This window comes from Petaurus breviceps, unplaced genomic scaffold (assembly GCF_028583685.1).
Source record: "Petaurus breviceps papuanus isolate PSGF00001 unplaced genomic scaffold, PetGlider_PUasm1.0 207, whole genome shotgun sequence".
Classification (NCBI taxonomy): Eukaryota; Metazoa; Chordata; class Mammalia; order Diprotodontia; family Petauridae; genus Petaurus; species Petaurus breviceps.
The window spans coordinates 14556235-14583235 of NW_027185850.1; the positions used below are offsets into that span (position 1 = coordinate 14556235).

General features: G+C 43.9%; 1 long non-coding RNA gene across 3 annotated transcripts in view; it reads left to right on the forward strand.

Annotated features, from left to right (window-relative positions):
- LOC138164913 (uncharacterized) overlaps positions 1 to 26653 on the forward strand; it is a 113297-nt gene extending 86644 nt beyond the window's left edge. For 2 of the 3 annotated variants that reach the window (XR_011169226.1, XR_011169227.1), the window contains exons 6-8: positions 9082 to 9189; positions 15506 to 15759; positions 26056 to 26653. This is a non-coding gene — a long non-coding RNA (uncharacterized lncRNA). Of the gene's footprint in view, positions 1 to 9081; positions 9190 to 11570; positions 11692 to 15505; positions 15760 to 26055 lie in introns of all 3 variants that reach the window. The other variant, XR_011169228.1, reaches the window with a different exon arrangement.
- The last annotated feature ends 348 nt before the right edge of the window (positions 26654 to 27001 follow it).

Sequence of the window (27001 nt, forward strand, 5' to 3'; positions counted from 1 at the left end):
GTGTGTGTGTGTGTGTGTGTGTGTGTGTGTGTGTGTGTGTGTGTGTGTGTGTTGGGGAGCAGGGGGTGCTCTGTAAATTGGTGTGAAGGGAAGGGAGAAAGACACTTGTCTGGAGAAGTAAAAAAAAAAAAAGAACACAGTCTTTCCTTGCTGCACACTTTATGAGATATTTTGACTAGGCAGGAGACAAAGGCAGCTTTGTGTTTCCTTGGCTGAGTACTCTTCCTGGACTGTTTGCCATGCCCCTCCAGGAGAAGGTTCAGAGCTGCCATCATTGAAGCTGTGCCGAGTTTGGAGCTCAAAGGTGATTTTACAATGGGCAAAAATCACCAGGTGCTGGTGAAAGTTGCATGTGTGTGTGGTCACACACCAAACAGGGACACCCACTTTTGCCAGCTAGAATGCTAGCATCTCACAAAAGGATTCTAAGGACCAATATAGAAGAGTATTGGAGTTTGGAACAGTTTCTCTGGACAGGCTCTCTTAGACCAACCCATTTTGGATTTCCTTGAGGGATCCTGGCTCTTCACTCACCGGGCACATCCTCCCCCCTCCTTCTAGGGGCTCACCTGCACATCAGAGTAACTGGGTCGTGGGCCTGCCTCAGTGCCCCCTCTATGCTCCATCTCCAGGATGGGTCTGGAACCTAATTGAATTGCTAACTCCCGTGAATGTTTTAAGCAGGGAAATCATTTAATGAGGTGGCCTTTTAAGATGGTTAATTAGCATTGCCTGTGTGAAAGTGTAACAATAACACCACCTACTGTAAAAAGGAATGTTTTACACTCCAGAACCCTCCGTTCCTGCAGGCTTCCCGCAGTGAGGCAGGCATTAACCCCTTTTCTGACTGATACTTTTAGGCATTGGGGCTGGGGCTGGGCTGGGGTGGGGGAGGCATCCTTCCCTCTCATCCCACCTCAGGCTGTGCTGTTGGTCAGAAAGCAAAACTGTGCTGGCTCATCCCTGCTCTAGTCAGGGTCACTGAGGAAAGCTCATTCTTGCTCTCCTCCCTCTGGCATCTTTCTCTTCTTCCCTCTCTCCTGTACTGGCGCAGTTCTCATTCTGCTGCATAGATGTGCCTCCAAACCATCAGTGGCTGCCTTTTGCTCAGCCCCCTATACCTGGCATCCAAGGCACTTCAGCACTTCATGGCATCCCGCCATTCTAGTCATATCTTCCCCCCCTGCCTGTGCCCCTCTCCCCAAAGTCTCTTGTATTTATTTTGTATGTACCTGCTGAGAGGTTAGAGGGCTGCCCTTGGCGCTCAGAGACCTGAGTTCAAATCCTGCCTTTGACACATATTGACATTGGACAAATCACTTAACCTCGGTACTCTGGACAGCTCCAAGATCAATAATGTCAGGGAATGTTGATCTTCGCTGGTAGAGGGAATTTCCTCATCTGTCAAGTGCCTATAGCAAAGAAATCTCATCCCTATCCATATCTATGCTGTCCCTACCTATCAATAATATAGAATATCACGCAAATTATACAATATAACAGAATATTATGCAATATTACACAAATAAATAATACAGAAATATAAATAAATAAATAAAATTGTCAGCTAGTATTTATTAAGCAGCAGCTGTATGTGAGGCACCATTCTAAGCTTTGCATATGGAATGCACTTTGCAATCTGTAAAATAATACATAAAAGCTACCTTTTATTACATGTTGTCCCCTGTCCTCATTAGATTGTAAGCTCCTTCAATTCAATAAACATTTAGTAAACACCTAGAAAAAGAAGCAAAAGAGTCCCTGTCCTCAAGCAGCTTACAGTCTAATGGGGGAGACCATATGCAAACACATTTATACAAACAAAGCTATATATATATATATATATATATATACATATATATATATATATATATATATATATATATATATAATGAATAGGAAATAATCAAAGGAGGGAAACCATGGCCCTTTAGGATAGGGACTGTTATCACTTGTACCTGTGAAAGCCCAGTACCTGGCACTGGGTCGGTACCTGACTTTCCTATCTAAAGACATACTCCCTGAGGTCAGGGACCTTGTCTTGTCATAAGTTAGTATCTCCCCAGAACCTAGCCTGGTACTTTTCATGAAGTAGGCACTTAACAGTAAATGTTTGTTAAGGGAATGAAGTAGCACTGCATCACAGAGTAACAGGAGACAGAGAAAGTACATGTAAGTCCTGACAAGTGGAAACCTTGCATTATTAGGAGAAGAGCACTGGGTTCCAGTTCTGGCTTTTCCACTTATTGCCTCATAGATAGTATCTGCCAAGCTCTTAGCATGGTGTCTGACCCACAGTGAATGTTAATACCCTTCTGCTACTTTCATGACCTTAGCCAGTCTGTTTCCCTTTTTCTACTCCAAGGTCTTCTTCTGTAAAATGAGGACTGGGCATAGAAGAGAAGATGAGGGGAAGTGGATGAGCTTTGTGGTGTCTGAGCAGCTGTCTAAAGGGTGCTTTGCTCCTAAAACACTGAAGAGATTTTCTGGTGACCTGCCCTGTTTCTTCATCCCCAGGAAAATGTTAGCTCCCTGAGGGCAGGGATTGGGTTTGCTTATTTTGGTGCTGTCTCTTCATCCTCAGATCTTAGCATTGCCCAATCAATCAATGGGCAAATTAATTAACCCACAGGTACTTGTTAAGCCCTACTATGTGCCAGGAACTTCATTAAGTACTGAGGATGATATATATACATACACACATACATTTATAATTAAGTAAATACAAGGTTTTGAGGGAAAGAAGGCACTAGTCATTTAGGAGGATCTGTTGTAGGTTGGACTGGATTGGGTAAACCAATCAATCAACCAATCAGTCAATCAACAAGGGCTTATTAAGCTCCAACTATGTGCACTATGCTAAGTGCTGGGAATGCAATGGCAAGAAGGAAGCAATCTTCATCCTTGAAGTACTTATATTCAATGAGAGAAGAAACATGTACACATGTAAACATAAAGAAAATCCACACTAATTAGTGGCACCATGGAAGGAAACGAGAACAGTAAAAAGAGAAATGATTTTGGAGGCAGAGCATCTGGGCTGATACAGTGGAGCTCAAAATCTGGGTTCCAATCCCATCTCTGAGAGTTGCTGCTTGTGGGGTTTGGGGTGAGTTGCTTAACTTGTCTGAACCTTGGTTTCCTCATCTGTAGAATGAAGCAACTGAACGAGATGGACCCTTCCCTCTATGGCCCTCGGATAGAGTCATTTTTGGAGGGGAGGGGCAAGCACGAGATGGGGAGGGACTGGAGGGCATCAGGAAGATGTTCCTTTAGAAGGTGGTGCTTGAGCTGGGTCTTGAAGGAAAGGAATGATTTTGGAAGGTGGAGGGGAGGAGGAAAAGCTTTAGGGGACGGTCAGTGAAAAGTCAGAGAGACGGGAGCCAAACTCTCCATCTTGGATTTGCAGCTGGGGAGCTGGTGCTCCACAGGGCGGTCTTTCTAAATCATGGCCTTGGTATGTGGCCTCGTTGTATGGTATTGGGCTCCCCTTTCTGTGGTTCTGGCTGATTGATAACAGAGGTTAATGAGAGGTTTCCCATTTATCCTTCTGCTTTAAATTGTAATCTCCAAGAAGTGTCTCTTTCAATCATCCTCTCTTCTTAAGGAGAGGCGCTCCCCACCCCCACTCCTTTTTCTAATTCTCTCTCTCCCTCTTCCCCCTCTTTCTCCGTCTTTGCCTCTTCCCCTCTCCCCTCCTTCTCTCTCTGTCTCTGTCTGTCTCTCCCTCTTCCCCCTCTTTCTCTGTCTTTGCCTCTTCCCCTCCCCCCCTCTCTCTCTGCCTCTTGCAATGATCTTTTGTCTACCCTCATTTTCTTGGAGCTGCAGCTTTGGCAAGGCTGACCACTCCCTCCTCATTGACATTCTTTCCTCCCTTGGTTTCAGTGACACTGTACTCCTACCTGTCTGATCACTCAATTTCAGGCTTTTTTAGTGGATTGCTCTTCCTATCCCACCCAGAAAGCACAGGTCTACCCCAAGGCTCAGTGGTGGCTCCCCCCATCTCTCTCTGTCTTTGCTTTTCTGTCTCTGTTTCTGCTTCTGTCTCTCTTGCTGCTTTTTAGAGAGCCCGAGTGACTAAACAGCATTTAGCTCCTATCTCATCTTCTGCAGGAGGTCTTTCTTGGGATTACCTCCATGAGATTACCATGAGATTACCTCCAACCCCCATTATGATGTGATGGACAATTTTTTGCCTTTCTTCCTATCACCACTACTTTCCATAATGGTGGGCACTAGTAGACACTTAATAAATCCTTGTTGATTGAGTTTTTCATGCAAGGAGTTTGAGGGTTTAATAAGTCATAAGGCCTATACCAGGAATGAAGAAAACCTTGTCCCTCAGATCAGTCCCATTTTTCAAAGAAGTCCTTAGCAGACCCTGGCAGATAATTGTTTTACTAATGGCCACAGGCCTAGATACCTGCAGGCCCCCCAGCAGTGGGGATGTGGCTATTTATTTTGAAGAGCCAGGAGTTACCAACCACAAGCCTTCTGGTAAGATGGAGGACCATGGGAGCTTACCAACTGTCCTGCTACAGGGCCTTTCCATCCCAGCCGGCACTATGCCCTGCAGACCCCAGAGCATTTGCCGTATACCACAAGCACACCTGAACCTTGCCATCTGCCCTTGCTACTGACCCTAAAGACCACTGAACCTTTCCATCTCCATTCTGGCAGAGCCCTTCGAGAAGTCATCTTGCCAAATCAGACTGAGACCAAGAATGGTCTTGTTTTCTCTTTGTATCTCTAGGCCTTAACATAGTGCTTGGCACATAGGAAGCATTTAATAAATGCTTTTGCATTCATTTATTCATGCAAGAACAGCTGAGTTGGTGGTAGGGGGTCAATGCAGAGGCTAGCCTGAGTTTAATGAGTCTGGGAGAGGGGACAGTCAGTTTCACATAGTCTGAACCCCATAAGGACCCCTAGGAAAGATGTGCTATAGTAATGTGACCATGAGGGTGGAAGGTCTAGCCCAATCTGATGAGGGTCTGTGAAATCAAGACAACAGTATCTGCACTGCCCAAGGAAGTTTGCCTCCAGATGCTGGCAGCCTTTGCTAGTTAGCCTAGTTATGGGTCTAGTCTTTAGAGAAGATAGCTACCCTCTGTGTAAGGGTGGTTTGTTCAATAGTTATTAAGTGCCCAGGTATGTATAAAGCACCATGAGATGCCAGGCCCCGAGGATGCAGAGATGGGTATGAGGCGACCTCATCCTCCAGGGGCTCACAAGCCAGTGAGGAGCTCACATACTTCCATGTGAAGAGCTTTTATTTCAAGGGAGAGGATGGTAAGTGCCCGGGAGGAAGTGTTAGGGGAAGCTTGAAGGGGATGATCAGTCAATAGACAAAGTCAGCAAGAATTTACTTAGCACCTCCTGTGTGCCAAGCACTGGAAATACAGAGCCCGAAGTGAAACTGCCCCTGTCCTCCAGGAGAGGTCTAGGAAGCAACACCAGATACATCAGGGGGTGGAATGGAGGTGCTGGAGGGGGCATCCTTAAAGAGGCGGCATTTGAGCTCGATTTTGAAGGCACTGGGGGTGGAGGCATGGACATTGGCACCAGCGGAGTCTCAGGGACCAGAGATGGCATGAATCCAGTTAAGATTTAGGAAGGGAAGGCTGAAGTGTAGGGGACCAGAAGTGTGGCTTGGCTTGATTGTGGATAGAGATATGTAGTGCCAGCTTATGAGGTCAGCTTTGTGAGGTCAGTTTATGAGGTCAGCTAAAGGTATATGATTCTTGTGCCCTTGTAGGTTTCTGTTGTTCAGTCATTTTCAATCATGTCTGACTCTTGATGACACCATTTGAGATTCTGCTATTTATTCCTCCAGTTCATTTTACAGATGTGGAAACTGAGGCAAACAGGGTTAAGTGACTTGCCTAGGGTCACACAGCTAGTAAGTGTCTGAGGTTAGATTTGAACTCAGGTCTTCCTGACTCAGGCCCTGTTCACTACCCATCGTGCCACCTAGCTGCCCTCTTCCCTTGTAAATGCTCCATAAATTCTTATCTTGGCCCAGAAGAAGGCCTGTAATGTAGTGGGTTCTTAATGAATGCTTGTTGATTGACTAAGAAGAGATAGCAAGGCCCAATCCAGGGTGGCTGTAGTGGTATCCAAGAGAAGGGACAGATGGGAGATCTCTTTCCTCAGTAGAATGAACAGGGCTGGGTAGGAACAAGGGAGCCAAGCCTCTGAGGGAAGAAAGGCCTCTATTCCTACTGACTGTGGAATTTCAAGATTTCCAACCTCAAACTTCAAGATGGTGGCCTAGTTTTGAGAGTCATGCATTTTGTCCGACAGAGGCAGCAACTTTGCTGATTAAACCCGCCCCCTAACAGAAGGGGTCGTTTGCTGCATTATTACTCAGGAGGCGAGCCATATTTCAGCCATGATGATGGAGTAGGCAGCACTCTGTCAGATCAATTATGCACAAGGCCTATCTACTTGAGCGGTCTCTTCATTTCCCCCCTCCAGACAATTCACCTTGTGCCCACAGAAAGTTCTCCCTCTGTCTCCCCACCCCTTTAGACCTACAGGCCATAATAGCAAACCAAAGCTAGTATTCCCCTACCACAAGGGGACATAAAATAACTCTCTTACTAATTTTCTCTTGTTATAGAGTGAGAATTTAAATGTTTTGTTGACAGATCTTCCCCTGGTTCTCAGCATTGCCTAGAAATCAGAGAATGGGTCATTTATTCTGGGGGTCCTCAACCTGGGGCTCATAAATGTTCTGTTCTAAAAATGTTAATAATGGTATTTCGACACACTGCTTCCTTTGTTGTCCCATGTATTTCGTGAATTTAAAGACACGATTCTGAGAAGGTCCATCTACTTCATCAGCCTATGGAGGGGTCCAAGACACAAGAAAGGCTCAGAACCCTGCGTGAGTCTGTCTTGCATGTTTCTAACTACAGTTCGCTTAAGCACCAACACTGTAGATACAAAGAAAGACCATAGACAGTTCCAGCTGTCTCGACCTCACAGTCTAATGGGGGAAGAACACAAAAACAATGAAATAGGATAAGTGGAAGGTGACTGACAGCAGGACACGCCAGAATTAAGGGGAGAGGCAGCTTGGGAGGGGAGGAGAGAGAGGAGAGAGGGCATTCCAGGCAGGCGGGAAGGTCTGGAGCTTCTCACCCCCTTCTCTCCCCCCACCTGCTTTTCCTGAAGCCAAAGTCTCCTCTGAGCCCCATTCAAACCCTTTACTTTATTTAAACTTGGACCATCGTTTAGAGGATAGCGCTTTCATTGGCCTGGGAGTCTATTCACAGACTGTCAGAGCTGGAAGGCATTGTAGAATACGGAATGCTAGGCCACAGTGTGTCAGACTTGGAAAGTGCTTTCGAACATAAATGTTGTATTTAAGAGTATTCAAGGTGGAGGGAAGGAAGGAAAGAAGCAAACATTTATCATGTGTTTACTATGTACCAGACACGTGCAAAATGCTTTACCCATAGTATTTCGGTTGATTCTTACACAATCCTGAGAGGTAGGTGCTATCAGCTAGTAAGTATCAGAGGCTGAGTTGGAACATCTGTCTCTCCACTGTGCCTTAGAACCCGAAAGGTTAGACCCTAGAATGTTAGTGGTGGACAGGATCTAACAACATAGAATGTTGGAGCTGGACAGGCCCTTAGAATACAAAGGATTAGAATGTAAGGCAGAAAGGCCCATGGGTCATAGAATGTTGGACTTGGAAGAAGCCTTCAAGGCCTTGGGACTGTGCTTTCAGTAGTTTAGGGAGCTTCCAACCAGGAGACTCCCTCTACCAAAGCAAGTTGATAACTGCTCTGAGATTTTTGGTCTCCAAGTTGCCCTGGAGCCAAAAAATCAAGGGACTTGCCCAGAGTAGGAAAAACTTCCATTTTATGACTCCAAAGCTAAGTCTCTATCCATTAAAGCACCTCAGAACTGGAAGGATGAATAAGGTGGAATGTATTAGAACACTGAAAAGTATGTTAGAGCTGGAAGTACCCTTAGAACACAGAATTATAGCACATAAGTCATAGAAAGTAATAGGTGGGAGAGACCTTAGAACATAGAAAGTTATTGGCAGGAGAGACCTTAAAACAGAGAATCTTAGAGATGGACGTCTCAGTCATTAGAGGTCACATAGCCCAAGTCCTTCATTTTACAAATGAGAAAACCCAGGATCAGTCAGAGAAAGTGCCTCGCCCACAATGGAAACTCAGCTGGAGGCAGAACTGTAGGTCATTTCATAAAAGATAGAAAAATCCCAGTGACTGACATTTCCCTTGACTCTAGTTAGGCTACACTGAACCATGTGCTTCATAGCAGGCATTATTTTCAAAAACTTCAAAACCTTCTCTGCCTGTTGAGAGCAGAGACGTCAGCACCAAATTCTTTTATTTCTGATAAATTGGAAGGGACTGGTTAAAACCTATTGAGATCCTGAGGAGAGGGGGCCATGTTTTCTGCATATTGTAGAATAGACTGTGCCTGTAGCTGCCCCCCTCCATCCTCCCCACTCCCCCCTTGATCATGTGTGGTAGCAGAGGACGCCTTCTGGAGGATGGTGAAAAGGAGGGTGGTTTTGTTCGCTTATTTCAGCAGGTAGAACCTTCAGGGGCAGTGTGGTCCCATCTCCCAAATCTTTCTGTGTCCACGCAGAGCTTCTAGCCACTTCCATTGCTGTTTCTTTGGGGAAGCCCAGGTGGGAGAAGCTAGACATTAGCCTCCAAAGAGCATCGAGGTGGAACAGTAGCTAGAATAATTGGCTTGGAGTCAAGATCAGAGGCCAAATCTTACCTCAGATATTCACTAGCTATGTGACCCTGAGTGAGTAATTCAACCTCTCTGGCCTCAATTTCCTCTTCTGTAAAAGAATTGATCTAGAGAGTCTCCATGTTCTCCTCCAGCTCTAAATTTATGAGCCTACGAATCTGATATTTCCCAATTCTGATCTTTGGTCACTGGGGAGTCTTTCCCTGTAGAGATGGTTAGATTTCACTGTTTGTTGAATCCTCCATGTGAAAGAGGGAAAAATTGGGTGGAGGGGGAGGGAAAAGTTCAGTGGTGAGTGGAAACCTTTTTTTTTTTTTTTTCTAGTGCTTCTGACAAGCTCTGGTCTTGTGGCTGTCTCGGATGGCTTCCTATTACTCACTTTCCTGGCTGGGCAGCAGTCATCAGACTAAAAGACACAGTGGCCCATGACTGGTAGGTCAGCATTTTTTCTTCCTTCTCCTCACTCTTGCTAATGAAAAGCACATGGCATCAGTAAATCTTGCCTTGCCCCTTATTAAGCCAGTTGATGTTGGTTATTGAGGTCTGTTCCCATGCTGGGTGGGAATCAATAAGGTGAGACATTGAATCACCTGAGTCATCAATGAGCTGTTTTTCTAGTGTGCTCTCTACCCAATGGGCTTTGGTATCCAGAGGCTTGGCTGAGACCGGTAATGGTCTAGATGGTACACCTTCCCTGAGTCATAAAGAGGGCATGAAATATAATGCTTGCCCTTGGATGAAGGACAGACAAGGGACACTGTCCTATAGTGGGAGGGGCAGGGGAGCAGGAAGCAGAGAACAAATGACATCAGCAGGAGACCAGTGCTGTGAGGCTATAGGGGAGAGGCTATATATAGGAAGAGGCTATAGAGGAGAGGGGAGAGGGTAGGGTAGGAAGCAATTCATCCCAGTCCCATCTAACATTTTCCTATTTTAACTAATTATTCTTAATAACTAGGTATTAGCTGCTTGTTGAAGGACCACATGTGCTGTCAGCACCTTCTAAATTCTGATGCCCTGGGGTTAAGAGTCAATTGCCCCTCCCTCGTTATGGCTTTGAAATGTCCCCATTAATTTCCTCTTTCTTCTTACCTTCCATGCATTGTGAGTTTTCTCTGTTTATGTGTGGTTCAGCTACCTCTACTGTATTTCAGTTTAAGAAACCAATTCTTTTCTCAGATATTTGTATTTCTTTATGGCACTACTCTAATATAATGGCAAATTCATGATTTCATTGGTGTGACTTATTCTCCTCTGGTTGAGATGATGCCCACAGGGCCACAGACAACAGGATCAAAGACCTAGAACCAGGAGGAGTCTCGGGGGAGATCTAGTTCAACCCCTTCATTTTTACAGATGAGGAAACTGAGCCTCAGAGCAATGATCTGTCTTGCTCACGGTACATAGGTAATAAGTGTCAGAAGTGGATAGGTAACCACACTCCAAGTCTGTTTTAAGGTTTACAGAGCACTTAGCTCATAACAATTCTTTGAGGTAGGTATGACAAATATTACCCCAATTTTACAGCTGAGGAAATTACAGATGAGGAAATACCAAGAGGTTTGGTAACTTTCCCCAGGTCACCCAGCCACTAAATTTCAAAGCCAGGATTTGAATTCAGGCTTTCTATTCCTTCCAAGTCTAGTGCCCTATCCACTAGCCACACTCACCATCCAAACACTTCTAGAAATAGCTATTTCTATAGTACTTAGTTTTCCAAATCCTTTCATCACAAGAGTCCTAGAAAGTAGGTCATATATAATCATTATCCTCATTTTCCTTGGGTTCATAAATAGAGCTAGAAGGGACTCCTCTGAGGTTATTGAGTTTAAACATCTCATGTTCCAGAAGAGGAAAATGAAGCTCAGAGTGGTTAACCAACTTGCCTGAGGTCACACAGAAAGTAAATATTGCAGCTGGAATTTGAACACACACCTCATCTCTCAGTCTAGTGTTACTCCCTCCTGGGTTATCCTGCCTCCACAGCATCTATGTGCATGAAGCACAGTCATATGTTTCTGCAGACTATCTTACAAAAGGCTTCCAGGCTGTTCATGGGGGTAGGTAGAGAGACAGAAGCCTGGATGCCTAGTCCTGCTGTTTGCAGGTAATACCTCTGTTATCTTGGCCAAGCTAACTTCCTTCAATGCATTAACATTTCCTTCTCTACACTGGACAACATGGGAAGAGCTAGATAGACTTGAAGGTCCCTTGTGCTTGAAAATCGTCTGATTTGATTTCTTAGCCACTCCAGCCATGAAGGGTTGACTAATATGTGAATGGCATTAGTCAGTCAACAAGAAATTATTAAGCATTTACTATGTACTAGGTGTCAGATTCAAAGAAAAATATAAATTCTCTGCTTTCAAGAAACTTAGAGGAGGCAACATGTCAATAGCTATATACATACAATCTCTGTTCTTCCACAAGGGTGTATGACATTGAGGGATAACTGATAGGCGCTGCCATTGGTATGCATTCAATTTCAAGGAGCTAGATGAAGGTCCCCAGTATGTGGGCTGGACCCTTTGGGGGGATTTCCATGAGGGCACAGACAAGGGTAGCATGAGGGAAGAGGGCATGGATGGCTTTCAGCTCAAATTCTGGGTTTGGTGCCCACATGAAGGAGATCACAGATCCGTTTCAGTGTGTTGCTATTATGTCACAGTAGGTTCAGCAGAACGAACTGGGGATGTTTAGCCTGGGAAAGAGAAGACTCCATGGAGATGGGGGCAGGATGAAAAGATATGTGTATGTAAGATAGCTACACACAGTCATGGGAAGAGATTTGACTTGTTATGCTTTGGGTCCAGAAAGCAGAACCAGGAGCAAAGAGTGGGAATTGGTGTCATAGAAGGTGCTCTGATATTTGAGAGGTGGTAGGCTCCCCTTCATTGGAGGAATTGAAGCAGACATTGGAAGACCATTTATAAGGTAGGTCGTGGGTGGGTGGAGCTCCTTTCTGGGTGTGGTCTTGACTAGGAAGCCTCTGCCCTACCAACTCTGAGATCTCACCATTCTGTTTTGGGGGCAAGGGGGAAGACTTAATTTTATTGGTTGGTCAGTTATAAATAATAATCAAAGCTAGTATGTATGTGTGTATGTATATGTATACACATATATACACACTTATGTTTAAGGTTTGCGAAGCATTGCATATCTTAACTAATTTGAACCTCACAATGAACCTGGGAGGTATAATAACAGCATTATCCTCATTTTACAGATGAGGGAACTGAGGCTGAGAGAGTTTGTGACTTGACCAGGGTTACATTGCTGAGTCTAAGGCTGGATTTGAACTCAGGTCTTTCTGATTCCAAGTGCTCCTTGGAATCCACTCTACCACCTAACTGTCTCTCAGTTGAGTGGGGGAAGTAGTTTCAAGGCAGAATGATTGAAGGAGGCTGAAACCAGTGGGAGGACATTGGCCCCTCCCTTACCAAATGATGGAGGCTTTGTAATGGTGGCCCCGCCATCAGCTGCCTCTGTCCATATGAGCTTTGAGGATTCAAATGTGTCACCTTATAACATCACAAAAAAAAAAAACTGACTATATTTGAAGAGAGGAAATGACCTGTTAATGATGCAGGACTCGCTCCCAAATCATTTATCTATCCTGTGTCAGTAACAGGTCATTTCCTCTCTTCAAATTAGGAACCATACCACCTTTCTACCCCTGCCTCCCAGTTCTAGATTGCTGATAAAGGAAGTGGAAATGGCACTGACGAAAACAAAGCTAGGATAATTATCCAGGCTAGACCAACACACATAAACACGTATGCACATACATATACACATATCCATATTTACATAGGTAGATAAACATATGCATATATGTACACACATACATATGTGTAGATAGATAAAAATTAGATCTCGTTCTGATTCTCCTGATCACCCCCTCTCCTTCTAGTCAGCATAGTAAGTAGCTGGTATAAAGAGGCAAGAGCAGGAAATAAGATTGCAAAGGGGAACTTGGAAGTCTTGGACACCAAAAGAAGTGGATAATAGATGATGTGGATATGTTAACTTTAAAGTTTTACCTATAATTCTGAGATGATTTGAATATGTTAATGAACTAACCCCAAGGTGGCACAGATGGGAGTTAGTCTGTTCCCACTAAAACCCTATAAAAATGAGACCTTAAACTCCTGCCCTCATGGTCCTCAGCCCTCTTCATTTCCATCGGGGTCCTGCTGCTTAGGGCTCCTGATTCGAATCCATGTGTGTCACTCTCAGCCTCTCCCTCTCTCCTCTTCATCATGCTTCTTGCCTCCCTTCACCATCTCATAGACCCATCCCCATGCTGTCAACCTCTGTATACTTTTATAGTCTTTGTACTCTGTGTCTTATTAAAGTATGATTGAAGCTCCAATGCCCATTGCCCTCAGGGCCTTTCCTGAGGAGTACTCAAAGAACTGGCATACCTGCCCCCATTGAATAATTTCATAAATTAATTGTCAATATACACATTATATATGTATATGCAGATACATGCATGTATACATCTGTATACATATACTTATGTGTGTATATGTACACATATCATATGTATAACATACATGTATATGTATACAGAAAGAGAGAGATGATAAAATTTTGAGGGCACTGGGGTGTCTGTTTTCGAGTTATCTGAAGGAATGAAAGATAAAAAAGGCACAAAAAATCTCGGACCTTTATTAGCTGGTAGAATGCATAGAGCACTGAGCTTGGAGTCAGGAAGACCTAAGTTCAAATGCAGCCTTGGATACTTCGTAGCTATGTCATCAATGGCAAGTCACTTAACTTCTGCCTACCTCAGTTTTCTGACCTGTAAAATTGAGATAATGATATGACCAACCTCCCAGGGTTGTTGTGAGGGTCAAATAAGATAATAGTTGTGAAGCACTTAGCACAATGCCTGGCACAGAGTGAGGGTTACATAAAGGGTAACTATCATCATCATCAATCATCATCATCATCACCTCAAAGAGGGAAACAGGAGAACACTAATAAATATCAGCCCCTATGCTTACTAAATATTTTTTAATATGAAAATAATGCATCCAAGTATCAATCTTGGGTAACATCTTAGGAAGGAAGAAGGCTTTCCTAATTGATGTTCCACAACACTCTGTGTCTTTACAAGGACACAATTGAATGAACAATGTACAGATCATGACATCCTACTGTCTTCATAATTTGTTGACTAAGAAAACATTTGATTCAGCAGAGCAAAATGTCTTCTTTAAAGCTCTGCTGCCACAAGGTAGCTCCCACAGATATGTCAAAATTTTGTAAGATTCTTTGAAACATGTAACAGAGATAACCCTGTTGAGTAACCTTCTCAATATTAATGGCATTATCTATATGTATATCATTATATATAATAGCAAGGTTTAAAATAGAGAAGTGTTTGCTTGCCAAATGTGCTTGTTAGCATCATGGGGGAGAGCCAGTGTGGAGTCCAAGTTAGGGGGGGCTGTAGATGGCAAAATCTAGATAACATATAATTGTGGATGACACTGTAATTTAATCAAGCTCTGTAACATTTCAGAGCTTCCTCAATGAGGTCCATCATGGCCTGAAATAATTTGACTTTACTATCACACAGGAAAAATGAAATGGATGATATATCAAATATGCAGTTGAATGGACAGCCCATAGAGCACATCCATCGATATATATATATATATATATTATATAACTATACACATAATATGCACATAAATTTATATGTAAACAGACACTTGAAATGGACAATAACTTGAGCTCACAGCTGAGCAGATAGAAGAGAGTTGCCTTTGGGAAATTGAAGTTTTCTTTTAATGCTTCAAAGATTCCCCTTGAAACAATAGCCCATCTTTTTCATGCCAATATTCTTTGGTGATGGTGTATGGCTGCAAGTCATGGACAATATAATCTCTGCAGAATTGAACTTCAATTCAGAAATTCACCCAAAGGGCAATGGAAGAAACTCATGAAGGGTGTGAGCAGTCTGTGGTACATTACAAATGAGAAAGGAGAAGCGCAGTAATGAACAGAAGAGATGCTGGATTGGTCATGCACTAAGAGCCAGGACTGACTCATGAACAAGCTGGGTTCTCCAATGACATTCTTGTAATTTTAAGAGAAAGTGGGAAGGACATTGAGTTGATTCAAAAGAAGGGACTTATACAACAATGTGGCCCAAAGTGACACTGAATGGGGAGACAGGGACAGATTAGATTTTGAATCATGAGATGATGGAGCCAGTGGCATATTTGAGTATGTGAATGGGTTAAGAATTATGAGGAGATTATCGATAGCATTTTACATTCGGTGTATCTGCCTACAGAATTAGATTTGCATGCATCCTGGGAGAATGGTAGGAGAAATTTAAGACGCTGTAGTTAAAACTCCAAGAAAAGAGCTCAATGCCTGAGAACTCAGGCCCGGGGCTGCCTGAACATCTTTCAGCTGTCCCTGTTGTTGCATAATGTTGGGATGCATATGAGCTGTAACCCAACACCAGCCCTTCTTCCAGAGACAGAGAGTTTTTCATCAAACCTACCAAGGTACTTTAGCTCAGATTCTTCATACACTCTTCACAAGAAAAAAGCCATCATTCATGTCCGACAAAGGGAGCCTTGGATTCTTGAGATATTTCCCATTATAAGCTTCTAGCCCCATGATTACTCTCGTCTCGAGTTACTTTTCTGATCCCTCTTCTTTCATCTGCTAAAAATGGATTATTACCTTATGAGCCTGAAACCGTTACTGTTCACAGGGCCCAAGGCTGTGGATGAACAGAGCTCATTTTGACATGTTCCTCAGAATCCAGGGGCTGCCCTCCACCTTTTTGTGGCTGGAAGAGCTTTGGAGTGTGACATGGTGATATCTTTTCAACTTGACCATGTGGCAGGCGCTGTGCTACTTGATGATCATGCAAAGGCAGAAATGAGAAAAAAAAAGAAGAAAAAAAAACCTGTCTCTGCCCTCCAGGAGCTTACACAATATGGGGCCATACAAATGAGGAAATGGGTAAGTAAAGGTAAGATCATTTGAGGAGGGAGAGAGCACTGGGCCCATCATGAGCTTGAGCTATGAAGGAATTTAGAAGCTCTAAAGGCCACGGTAAGCTAGGAGGGCATTTCAGGCATGGCAGACAGCCAGCCTGTGCAAAAGCTTGGAGGGTGGGATAGAATGGTGAGTTACAGAAATAGTAAGAAGGGCAGTTTGGATGGATTGAAGAATGTATTAAAGAGAATAATTTTCGACAAGTTTGGAAAGGTAGGCTGGAGCCAGATAGTGGAGGACTCTAATGACTATGCTGAGGAATTTGTATTTTATCCTAGGGGAAATAGAGAGCCATCGAAGATCCTTGGCATGGGAGAGGCAGTCAGTGCCTTAGGAAGATTGTTTTGGCAGCCATATGGAGGATGTCTTGGACATAGGGGAAACTAGAAGCAGTAAGAACTATGAGAAAGTTGTTGCTCCAGTTGAGTGAATGAGGGTCTGAACTTGAGTTCAAATTCAGCCTCAGACATTTGACACTTACTAGCTGTGTGACCTTGGGCAAGTCACTTAACCCCAATTGCCCTGCCTTCCCCCCTCCAAAAAAAAAAAAGATTTGAAAGCTGATTGGCTAGAGGAGGTAAAGGAATGGGAAAGAACCATTGCCCTCAGAAAGCTTGGCTCACAAGCCATAATGGCAGATGCACTAGCTCAAGGGTCAGACAACCCGGGTTCAAATCCTATCTCAGGTTCTTATTATCTGTATGCCTTCAGGCAAGCAGGTAAGCCACTTCACCACAGTGTTCACCACCATCAGTTGCACATCTATAAAATGAAGGAGTTGAACCAGATAGATGGCCTCTGGGGTCCATGATCTTATGATGTTATGAAAATGTATAAGGGTACTTAAAGAAATCACCTCATTGGAGCCCTAGAAGCAGCTGGTGGTACAGAGGATAGAGTGCTGGATTTGTAGCTGATCTGAGTTCAAATCTATCCTCAGCCCCTACTCTGAGGCATAGTGTGTGACTCTGGGCAAGTCATTTAACTTGTCTGCCTCAGTTTCCTCATCTGCAAAATGGAGATAATAATAGCACCCACACCCCAGGGTTTGTTGTGAGAGTCAAATGAGATCATATTTGCAAAGTGCTTTCCAAGCCTTAAAGTGCTAGATAAATGCTTATTATTGCTGTTGTTATTATTAGTATTAAGATCCTGGGAATTTCATTACCTACGTATTGTTTAGCCCAGAGGAACACAAGCTTCTTGAAAGCAGACTGTTTCCTTTTGGTCTTTGTATATCTAGCACTTAGAATAATGCCTTAGCTGATGCTTAATAAGTGATTGTTAGACTGAATTGAATCAAGTTGAATCCCCATTTTACAGATGAAGAAACAGACAGGAAAGGGAAGTGATTTCAAGCAAACAACCAAGGAATCAAGACTCCTCCAATTCCACATCAGTGGCTAGAACTGCTTCCCATCAGGCTTGCAGGACAATGTGCTTTCCTCACAGCAAGCCTGTGTAAGAAGCAAATGCAAATACTCTTGTCCCCATTTTACAGAGGAGGAGGATGAATGTCAAATGTTAATCAACTAGACCAGGGCCACACAGCATGTGTCAGACATACACTTGGAGTGTAGGTCCCCTGATGCAAAATCTGTCTCCACATAATACACTGTTGGCTCTCCATTTGTGAAGATGAGCTATTTATCTTTAACTGAACAGGAAGAAATAATTTGTTGCCAAATCCCTCATCTTAGAGACGAGGAAACTGAGTTCTACAGAAGGAAAGTGATTTGTTTAAAGCTATTACACAGTTATTTATCGATAGAGTCAGGACCAAAACCCAAGGCCTTGTGATTCCTAATCACATGCTCCTTGTAGAAAGCTGACTTTCTTCATCTTTCCCCAAATAAAATTTTATAATGATAAAAGGGTCTCAACATTCTCACCCCTTCCCTTCCCTTATTCTTCCCCTTTCTTCTCTTCTCTTGTTTTATCTTCCTTTTCAGTACCAGACATCTCATTAATATCCCAGAATTTCAGCACTGGAAATGATCCCAAAGGCCAACTAGCCCAACTCAAGCTTGAGTAAGAACCCTCTCTACTACATAACATCTAGACTTTGCTTGAAGACCTCCAGCAAGAAGCAACGTGCTTCCTATCTCCTGGTATAGCCTATTTGCTTAGAAATAGCTCTCATTGCTAGGAAGCTTTTCCTGACATTAATCCTAAATTGTTCCATCATTCTCCCAGCAAGTACTTCCCACCCAACCTCCCCTCCTCCTCTGCTCTTGGTTCCTCCCTCTGGCTCCAAGCAGAACAAATCTATTCCAGGTACTCTAAGATAATTGTTTGTTGATCAAGGCAGCTCTCCTGCCCTCTCAAAATTTTCCCTTTCTTTGATTCAACATCCCTAGTTTCTTCAATCTTATTTCTTCTGGCATTCAAATGAATCAAAGAAGACCAAATTCTTCATGCTCAAAGAAAAATGTGAATGTACATCTGAAAGGAGATGACTTCTTTGGTGGCTACTGTGTCCTACCCTCTGAGGTGCAAGGTAGCGCTGCAGTGGATAGCTGTTGAGCCTGGAGTCAGGAAGACCTGAGATCAAATCCAGACTCAAGCACTTTCTACTAGCTGTGTGATCCTTACCCATTTTCAGCATCAGTTTCTTCAGCTTTAAAATGGCAATCATGAGCACCCCTTGCTTGCAGAGTTGTCTTGAGGATCAAATGAGATAATATTTGCAAAGTACTTAGCCTGATACCTGGTACATAGTAAGGATTATAGAAATGCTTATCCCACTTCTCCTGACCCCCAGGAGCTATGTTTACCTAGGTAATAGGTTTCCTCATGCAAGTTAGAAATGGAAGGTTCCCCATTTTATCAGCCAACAAGCATTTAGAGAGTTCCTACTCTATTCCTGGTACTATGCTAGGCACTGGGAATAAAAAGACAAAAAAGGACACAATTCCTGCCCCTAAGGAACTTAAATTCTTTTGAAGAAGACAAAGTATATGTACATAAGTACATATACAATATTCAAAATAATATAAATCAAAAATAATATAAAAATATAAAAAAGTAAATGCCAGGTTTTTTTTTTTTTAAGTGAAGGTGGCAGATAGAATATGGAGGCTCAGGAAAGATCTTATAAAGGAAGTGGTGCTTGAGCTGAATTTTGAAGACAATTAAGACAATCTAAGAGGCAGAAGGAGGAGGCAGTGCATTCTAGGTCATGGAGCACAGTCTATGCGGAGTCATGGAGGAAGATGGAATGTTGTGAAGGAAGAACAGCAAGAGCCCCAGTTCGGCTGATGTATGTTTAGTCTTTATCTTTCTGAATGTCACTTTTCCCCAATATAATATAAGCTCCATGAGGGCAAGGGTCATCTCATTTGTATCCTTGAATTCCCAATATCTCACATGACTCCTGGCTAGTTTGGCTAAACTGATGAATATGTGGCATAAAGTAACATGTAATAGGGATGAAAAGGGAGATTGGAACTTGGATGATGGAAGTTGAAGGACTTCTAAGAAGCCAGCAAGATGCCTTGCCACATTTCCCCGCCCATTGACAGTGTCTGCTGAGTTCTTGAACATGTACTGAACACTCTGAGTAGTATGAGAGAGATAGAATGATGGGCTCTGTTGAAGAAGAGCTTTCTCTCTAGTGGGAAAATAAGACAACACAATTCAACAATATTCAGCAGTAAAGGCCAGGTCTAGGTTTTTGCTGTTCTTAGCCAGAGGCCATGAGATCATGGGGCTAAAGATGGAAGGGACCCTTGAGATCATATCATCTAATGCTCTCATTTTAGAGATGGAGAAATCTTTGGCCCAGATATGGCAAGTAATTTGTCCAGGGTCACACAGGTAGTAAGGAACAGAGTTGGGTATTCAAAATCATGTTCCCCTGCTTTCTCCACTGCATCAAGATGCCACAGCATTTCTAATGTAAAGGATAAGGACAAAATATCACCTTCTTAGGTTTCAGATATTTACTGAGGATGAAAATATATTTTAGAGTTGATTTTTAAGGATAAATCATTAGAGCAGCATATCACTTTAGATGACAAACCCAGGCTTTGCTAAAATAGGTCATAGCAGTGGAAAAACCTCAGAACCTAGAACATTAGAATATTAAGAGTTAGAATGTGCCTTAGAGATCATTTAGTCTAATCCCTCCATTTATAGAGGGGGAAACTGAGGTTCAGAGAGGGGAAAAGTCATTCAAAGTGCCTCAGTGAGGATCAAAGAAGACTAGAGAAGACATAGATCACTGCACTTAAAAATGAGAAAGCCTGAATTTGAGGTCCAGCTCTATCTTGTATTCGTTGTGTGACCTTGAGCAAGTCACTTCCCTTTCTGATCTCAACTTCCTTCCCTGTAAACAAGGGTGGGAACGAGATCATTTCTGAGGCTCCTTCTGTCTCTAGCCTCTACGTGTCTGTCCTTGGGGCAGTTTTGTATTTCTTCTCCTTGTTGCTGTTCACTCACTTTTCAATCACATTCAGCTCTCTGTGACCCCATTTGACAGTTTCTTGGCAAGGATTCTAGCATGATTTGCCATATTTTTTCAAGCTCATTTTACATATGAGGAAACTCAAGCAAATGGTGTTAAGTGACTTTCCCAGGGTCACACAGCTGGTGGTGTCTGAGGCCAGATTTGAGTCTTCCTGACTCCAGGCCTGATGTTCTATGCACTGTGGTGCCCCCTAGCTGCCCACTACTGATTCCAGGATAAAATATAAAATTTTCTGTTTACTATTCAAAACCATCCACATTCTGTTTCCAACCTTCCTTTCCAATCTTACTGTCTATCAATCTCCTTATGCATCCTATAGTCTAGCTGGAATGACCTACATGCTGTTCTCAGTAAATGGTGGTCTGTCTCCCACCTCCCCACCTTTGTACAGGCTGTATCTTATGCCTGTACTGCCCTCCCTTCTCACCTCCGTCTCTCAGAAGCCCTAGCTTCCTTCAAGGTACAACTCAAGAGCGTCTCCTATAGGAGCCCTACCATGATCCTCCCAATTGTGGGGAGCCTTCAATACTACCTTCTATTTACTTCAGGCATGTTTAATATCTGTTTATCTTTCCTCATGTTGCTTTCCCCAAAAGGAATATATTCTTCTTGAGGGCAGGGATGGTTTAATTTATGTGCTGGAATTCCCGGTGTTTCGTATTTAATAAATGCTTGCTCTTTCTTACTCCTGGGCTGGCTTCCCTTCCCTGGTTTATATGACTTTGATTCACAATATGGACATCAGAGAACTCAATGTTTTCTTTTTTTAGCTTCTTGTTTCATTTTTGCTAGTTTCCTGTGGGACAATAGGAGAGAGATGCTGAGGAGGGAGATTTCCTAAGCTTTCACCTCAGATATTTCTTTTCCTAATTTCACCCATAAGGCCTGCATCAATCCTTAGCCCAGCCTATGAACTCCCTTCCTTCTGGCAGATTGAGACTTGTGGTTAATTTAAAGTTCAAAGACTTGTCTTTGACTTAGGGCTGCAGAGACTTAACTCAGGTGTAAAGATAGCAAGAGAAAGAGGCTAGACCGGTGCCTCTGTCTTCATGGCCCTGGGCAAAGCATACTGGCTTCTGAGTTGGAATCTGGGCTCAAACAAGGCTTTGGAGGCTCACCATACAGAAGACCTTAGGTAAATCACCTGGATCTTACTTTCCGAATCTGTCCAATGGTCTGGATGGCTCCTGGGGAACCTTCCAGCTCTACTGCTATGATATGATTTGCGTTCTTGGGCAAATTACAAAACCACTCTGGAATTCATTTTCTTCCTTTTCAGGAGATTGAACTAGACAGTCTTAAAGACAGGGACTGTCTTTCTTTCTAGTATTTGTATTCCTACTCCTTAACTCAGTGCCTGGCCCAGAGTCGGCAGTTAATAAATGTAAATTGACTGACCTCTGAGAACCTTAGATCTTTGACCCTGCCTTTGAAGTCTTGTATTCTCTCCACTCCTTTATGTTGTCCCAGTACCCGTCTCAGTTCCACATTCTTGGGAACTCACCACCAATTCCCTTCACCTTTACTATTCTTCCAAGAATAGTTGAAAAAAAAACCCAACCAAAAAATCGCCAAAATGAGAATTACCTATCCCATCCTCTCACACTCCAAATTTAGGCAGCTCAATCTTTATTTACCTACAGGATTCAAGTAGAACTCTCCCTTCCCCCCAAGACTTGGCTTGGACTCTGTTCAAGGTGGAATTGATCCAGACCATCCATCCTAAGCTTATAGGAGAGAAAGGTTCCTCCCTCCTGCCTTTGTAAGATCGAGCCTACTCCAGCCCCTTTGTCCTCCATGCTAATGCTTCCCAAAGGGTGAGGGCTATTTAAACCTAGTAAATGCCCATCCTCCAAAAGAAAAAAAAAATCAGCTCCCATCAGTGTTTCCTGGCCGTCACCAGTGAGGCCCCGGGCCCCGAGTGTTCAGCTGGGAGGGTGTTTATATTTGCGGAGCTCTCTTGAACATTTGCAGCGGATCTCAAACAGCTGCTCCTCCGAAGCTTTGGGAATAGACAGATCATGAATATTCAGGTGAAGCCCCCAGAATGAACAGCCGTTAATAGAATAAATGCCTAAACAGTTGTGTAAGGCTTATTAAGACCTATTGGGGCCAAGATAATAAATTCCCACTCTGACATGTTGCAACCACTGTCGCTTAAACATTTTGGACCACCTCTTCCGAACTGAAGGGAAAAAAATGATGTTCATGCTCTTGGACAACACAAAGAAACACCTGGAAACCTTGGCACGGTGATGAGATTTGGCAGAGATGCTTAAACATGCCAGCTCGTCCTCCATTAAACCAGGCCCTGTTTATTGGGGACTTGTCAAGGTTATATCTATGCTGCCGAGTACAAGCTGGAGTGGACGTGGAGAGTTTGCTGGAAACAATCTGCCTTGACTCTCTGGGAGGGAGAGAGGGAGGAAGAGACCCCAAAGATCTGGATTTGAGTCCTGGCTTTATCACTTTCTAACTGTGTGACCCTATCAGAGAAGGAGCCAGCCTATGGCGAACGGGGCTTAGTCACAGGTGAGAACTGGGGTACTTTGGGGTACAGGTGGATGAACCCCAGGGACTCCCTATTATCTTCAGGGTCCTCAAAGTCCCCTTATAACCTGCCTCTTCACACCCTTCCAGTATGCCTATACTTGACTCCTCTCCATGTACTCCAAGGTCAAAGTCCACTGGTCCACTTGCTGTTCTGAGGACATAACATTCCGTCTCCTGACTCTGTTCCCTGTACTGGGGACATACTTCCCCCCTCTGTCCTCTACCTCCTCAGCTTCCTTCAAGGCTGAGCTCAAATCCTGCTTTCTTTAAGAGATCTTTCCCCTTTCCCTTAAATGCTAATTCCACCTTCAGTTTTCCTTCCACCTACTTTCTTCACATCTTTTATGTTGTTGTTTAGTAACTAGTCATGTCCAACCCTTCTCGACCCCATTTGGGGTTTCCTTGGCAGAGATACTGGAGTGGTTTGTCATTTCCTTCTCCAGCTCATTTTACAGATAAGGAAACTGAGGCAAATAGGGTGAAATGACTCACCCAGTTAGTAAGTTCTGAGGCCAGTTTTGAACTCAGATGAATCTGAGATGATGAATCTGTGCACTATGGCATCACTTAGCTGCCATCTTTTATGTACCTACTTGTTTACATGTTGTCTCCCCCATTAGACAGTGAGCTCCTTGAGGTCAGGGGTTGTTGCCTTTCTTTGTGTCTTCATACCATAGCACAGTGCCTGGCACACAGTAAACACTTAATCAGTGCTTATTAATTGGATGACCTATATCTACTAGACTGGTGAACCCATGACTTCATACTTGTAGGCAGCAGAGTACGGGGAATACACACTGGATTTGGAGTTTGGGGACCTTGTTTCACATCCTAGATCTTCTATGTGATGGATGGCCAATTTGGCCATCCATTCCTAGTCTTACTGTGCTAATGGTAGGACTGTCCTCAGGGCTCCCTTGCTCCTTCCCAATCCCCAATCCCATCCCATCAGATGATGTTTCATAGACCTCCTGCCTTCTTCACCGTCCAGTTTATCCCAGTGTAGGTTTTGAGAGATAGCTTCAGAGTTAGGAAGACCTGTGTTCAAGGCTTGCCTCTGAAACATCCCATTCAAAAGAGTGTATGGAGTGAGGCAAGAGTAGATACTGGGTTGTTTTATAAGCTTCCTCCCCATGCTGGCCTCTGGCAAATGTTCTCAGATCTGAGGCACTGAGCTTTCACCAGTGCCAGAGGCTAGATTCCCTTCCTCAGGATCCCCCTCTTCTTCCTCCTTTCTCCCCAACTCAATACAGGACATGCTGCAGAGCTGGCCTCCTTTTCTTGCCTGTTCTATAAATCTTATAGTGGATAAGATAGTGAAGAATTTGCAAATTTTAATGTGACCACCAATGAACAGCACTGCCATATGCATTGGGTTAAGAATCCATGGCAAAGTGGGTTTGAAATCAGTTGGCTGTACAGCTGAGGAATGGGTCCTCATGGGCAGTGCTGGATTGCTGGGTCCTGGGTCCTGGGACCCCCAATAACATTATGCCACAATGGAAGTCACTCAGATCTCCAGTCAAGGGCAGATTTGAGAATATTTGGTGAAATTTCTACTGGTAGTTCAGATTCAGAGTTTGTGATCATGAACTCATGGGTGATCCTTTGAGCCAGGGGACCTTCACTCACCCAGGATCTCAGATCTGGTGCTGGGGCAGGGGGCGGGGAGAGGGGTGCTAGGAGTCTGGCTAGTCTAACCCTATTTTTTTTTTTTACAGATGTAAAAGCCATAGTGGGTTAAATGATTTGTCTGAGGTTACAGAGGCAGTAAATGGAAGAAGTGGGATCTGAAACCAGGCCCTCTCATGCCAGATCCAGGGCATTTCCCCCAGAGTCGTGCTGCCCATGAGTAAAATGCTATTGCATCACCAGTCTTGGAAAGGACTTTGGGTGTTACCTCGGCCAAATCCATCAATGTACAGATTACAGAACGTAGGCCCCAGTGAGGTTAAACCACTGACCCAAGGTTATCCTGACGGTCAGTGCCTCCTTGAGAGGCCCTCCCCCCATTGACAGAATGCTTATCTTTTATGTATAGTTATTTGTGTGTTGCTTTTCCCCCTAAAATGTAAACTTCCTGAGGGCAGGACTGTGTTTCTCTGCCTCTCTTTGTGTGCCTAGCTATGTGAACTGTGTTGTTGCTGTTGCTGAGTCGTTTTCAGTCATGTCTGACTCTCCATGACCCCATTGGGGATTTTCTTGGCAGAGACACTGGGGTGGTTTGCCATTTCCTTCTCCAGCTCTACAGATCAGGAAACTGAGGCAAACAGAGTGAAATGACTTGCCCAGGGTCACACAGCTAGGAAGTATCTGAGGCTGGATTTGAACTCAGGAAGGTGAGAGTCTTCCTGGCTCCAAGCCTGTTGCTCTGTGCTCTATGGTGCCCCCAGCTGCCCCTGTTCTGGGCATTAATAAATGCTGGTTGATTTGACTTGCCTTAAGAAAACGAGTCATAGGCTATAGCAGCTTTAAAGGTAGAGGGGACACGGGACCACCTAGACTGCCTGACTGAGATGCCCATCTTGTGCTGACAAGATCCCAGGTCATGACTCCCCCTCCCCAATGTGAGGACAACAGTAATCCCCAATATTTGTTCCCACTTTAACATTTACAAAGCCCTTTTCATATGTTATTTTATCTGAGCCTCTGCCAACTCTGGGGGGGGTACTGTGGTTATTATTTCACTGGGATGAATATCAGGAAAGGCACAGGATTTGGAGCCAGAGGACCAAGGTTCAAATCTTACCTCTGTCACACCTGTGCCAGTATAGAGTAGGTGCTTAATAAATGTTAATTGGCTGACTGACCTTGGGTAAGTCATTTAACCTCCCTGTGTCTTGGTTTCCTAATCTATAAAATGGGGCATTGGATTTAGACCCACTGTGGAGTCTTCTTCTGATTCTAAGCCTATCATTTTAGCAACCTCCTAAAGGGCAAGGTTGCATTTTTCTTTCATTATTCTCTACATATTCCAAGTGCTTGGCACAGGGTGCTAAAGAAAAGCTTCATGAACAGAACGGAATTGAGTCCCTATTTTACAGATGAGGAAAGTAAAGGTTGGGCTAAGTTTCCCTGGCACCTTGGTTTATGGAAGCCCCCAATTCTGCCAGCCACCAACACCTGGAAAAGTCTTGGGTCACAGAATAACCACCCGTGCTGTTCAAATATCAAGTCCCCTGTTGACTTTTAAAGTGCCTTATAACCTTGCCCCTTCTTATCTTCCTCCCCTCTAGGAACTCTGCAATCCAGTGATTCTGGTCTCACTGCTGCTCCTTGGACAGGACTCTCAAGCTCCAGCCTCTGGACCTTTCCCCGGCATTGCCTGCCTCTCACCTCTGCCTCTTAGCTTTCCTGGCCCCAGTCACCTTCAGCAGGCAGCCTTTCCCAGCTTCCCCATCCCCCTGTCTCCCTCACCTCCCCATTGCTAGTGCCAGAAACCATCTTCCATTCACTCCACATCTTGTATGTACCGAGCTGTTGCTGGTTTTTTAAGCTATGTTGTCCGTTCTCTCCCCCTCCCATTGGAGTGTGAGCTCCTTGAAGGCAGGGACCCTGCTTTGGCTTTTCTCTACATCTCCCTTACTTAGCACATAGCGGTTTAATAAGTGTTTGGTGCCTGATTGAATTCAGGTGATTCCCATTTAGGGCTATGTTGGAGTCAGCTTGAACCAGTTTGGAAGAGCTTGCTGTTAAATTTTCAGTGTTAACATCGACACTTCTGAAATCAGCTACATATTAAGGCTTGGTTTATTGTTTTATTGATTGTATAGACTTAAAAAAGTGATGGAGAAAATGTGAATATTGCAAATTAAAATGAAAAGTGTGTGTTGCATTTTCAGAGCCGGCCAGGTTATTAAATACTTCACAGCACACCCCTCTACCGTACCCCACAAAGTTCCCCCTCCCTCCTTTTCCAAATGACTTGCACAGAGTTATGCTTTCAAAAGTTATTGCCAACCAAGGCTCAGTTCCCCTCTTCTTCAGCTGCCTGAATGATCTCACGTGTTTTGGGGGCCTTGTGCATACTGGGTAAATCAGCACTCTCCATCCTCGGCAGCTGCAGGGAGACAACACCATCTACCACCACCAACCACCACAGCCCAAATGCTCTGTGCCTTCCTCCCTCTCCTGCCTGCCTGCCCTCCTCCCTCTCTCCCTCCTTACACTTTCCATCCATTT